Consider the following 2,655-nt stretch of genomic DNA (forward strand, 5'->3'; position numbering starts at 1 on the left):
TAGCCTGAGGACCGAGCCCTGGGGTATGACCCACTGCTCATATCTCACCAGGTTGAGTACAACGCATCCACCACTACTCTCTGGGTGCGCCCCATCAGCCAATTTTTTACCCATCCAACTGTGCAAGCATCAATGCTACAGTTGCTTAATTTATTGATGAGGATGGGGTGAGAGACAGTGTCAAAGGCCTTCTTAAAGTCCAGAAAGACTACGTCCATGGCAACACTGTCATCCAAGGATTTAGTTACTTGGTCATAAAAGGCAATCAGGTTGGTCTGGCAGGACCTGCCTTTGGTGAACCCATGCTGATTGCCCCTGAGCATGATCTCCCCTGCAGGCCCCCCACAGATGTGCTCCTTGATGATTCTCTCCAAGATCTTCCCAAGCACTGAGGTGAGGCTTACAGGCCTATAGTTACTTGGGTCCTCCTTCCTCCCTTTCTTGACAGTTGGGACCACATTAGCCAGTTTCCAATCCCCTAGCACCTGGCCAGATGACCACAAATGCTCATATAGCCGGGCCAAGGGCTCCGCGATGACCCCTGCCAACTCCCTCAACACCCTTGGGTGGAGGGCATCTGAACCTACAGATTTAAAAATGTCTAGCCCTTCCAAAAGATCCCTAACTACATCTGCACTGACTGAAGGCCTGACAGAGGTATCCCCAAGATTGTCCCTACCTCTGGTAGGTGGGATGTCCCGGTCCCTGTTCAAGAAAACAGAGGCAAAGAAACCATTAAAAATATCAGCTTTCTTGACTGGCATAGCAACAAGATTACTGTTTGCATCTTGAAGGGGCCCTGCATTGTCCAGATTTTTTTTTTTTGATAACTACACCAGAATGTACCACAGGGATTCCTCACAAGAAACTGTGCAGGGTCTTGAAGGGAGAGGCAACAGAAATGGCTAAGGAGCATAAGTGTTAACAGAAAAAGATTCTTCTCTTCAAGTGTAATGTCATGCTACTTTATTTTTTATTATCATTTTTTATTTCACTCCAAGTAAAAAAACATTTGAAAGCAAAAAAAAACCCCCAAAACAAAAAACAAAACCCTTTACAGAGATTCACTTTTCAAAGATTAACTAGCTACAACTATGGAGAAACACATAGCCCATAGGCTAATGCAAACTTCTAAACTAGGGGTTTCAAACTTACGGCCTACAGGCCCGTGTCATATGGGTTCTGGGCCTGGTACAGGGGCCAAAAATTTGGGGATGGGCCGCCTAAATCTGGGGCATGGAGTTCTTTTGGGCATGATGCATGTTGATGGCAGAGGGATGAGCAACAATTGTGTTAATCTCCACCACTGCTTACCCCACTGTCATGTTCAGATTCAGCCCACAAGGAGCCCTGTGGTCTGGAACTGGCCCAGGGAATGCGGTGAATTTCACATCTGTATTTTAAAGGTTGTAACCCCATTTTGGCCAATGTAGCCCAGACTTCCCACACAGCCCTACCAAAAGAATATCATGCTGATATCTTTTTTCAGCTGTTAGTCTTCAAATGCACTGAAAAGAAAGACAATGTTATGTCAAGAACTTGTTGGTGCTTCTCCGACTCCTTAATACTTGTCAATGTCCTGCTTGATGTGAGGGAAGGGTTAAATTTGTGCTTGAAATGCCGTACAGAAATCAGGCATATTTTCCACTCCTGATTTTTTAAATTATTATTATTTTAAAATAGAAAGTCTGTGTGTCAGAACACATAATACCAGTTCAGAGAAGGCCTAGGACTAAGGCCCAAGTCCGAGGCCTATCACAGTCAATGGAGACTTTCCATTGGTCTCAGTGGGCTTTGTATAAGAGCAAAGGAATTTCACATCAGGACTGGAGTAAATTGGCATAGTTCTTGCTTGCTTTTTGTTTGGCTGTAGCCACTGCTGTTAATTTCTCACTTTAATGAGCATTAAAGTAATTACTTCAAAATAGTTTAACTAATCTTTTTTTTTTTGGACTCGCTTAAGAATACAGCAATTATTTTGGATTATAACACAGGATTAACCCTCCATCCAAGAAAATCAACAAAAACATCACATCTCTATATTATTGTATGCTAACCCACATCTCCTTTGTGTCATAGATACCGTCAAAGACATAAATACTGATGCTATTGGTAAATGAGTTGATTCTGATTCCTTCGTGTGAAGGATAACAGTTTGCATTAACACAGCACAGGTCAGAACAGTATACCAGAGCAACTTAGAAAGATGGGAATTATTAGATTCTTTATAGATGAGTAGAACAGACACAAAGTGGTAAATGTAAAACATTTTAAAGGCCTATGCAAAGATACTTTGATTATACCTATTCAAAAGGCAATTTCAGCACCTAAAAGAGATCAGTATATGCACTTTAGGTACTTACATGCACAGACACCTAAAAGGTACATGCAGAAGTAAATAGCAAATACATGAAACTGCATGCAGGCAAACTGCTTAAGGTGCCCCACAGGAAATACAGCAACCATTTCAGTCACATAAATGGTGCAAACCATTTGCCAAATCCTGTTGATTTCCATATGAAAGGCACTGCCTAAAATGAATTAAGCATGATTGCTATTTCCTTCTAGACCAGAGTGAACTCAAACCTATGCCACCCTGTTAGCACCTGATTAAGGCTGCCTTGTATTTCAAGACTTCATGAAGAAGCAATTAGT

The 2,655-nt window shown here is 42.1% G+C and overlaps 1 long non-coding RNA gene across 1 annotated transcript in view; it reads right to left on the minus strand.

Moving 5' to 3' along the window:
- The window catches only part of LOC112549161, a 30,429-nt gene extending 27,994 nt beyond the window's left edge, over nucleotides 1-2,435 (minus strand). Inside the window, exon 1 of the long non-coding RNA XR_003092497.1 lies at nucleotides 2,364-2,435. This is a non-coding gene — a long non-coding RNA (uncharacterized LOC112549161). The remainder of the gene's footprint in view (nucleotides 1-2,363) is intronic.
- Between the last annotated feature and the right edge of the window lie 220 nt (nucleotides 2,436-2,655).

The sequence above is a fragment of the Alligator sinensis genome, unplaced genomic scaffold (genome assembly GCF_000455745.1).
Source record: "Alligator sinensis unplaced genomic scaffold, ASM45574v1 scaffold288_1, whole genome shotgun sequence".
NCBI classification, from domain to species: domain Eukaryota; kingdom Metazoa; phylum Chordata; order Crocodylia; family Alligatoridae; genus Alligator; species Alligator sinensis.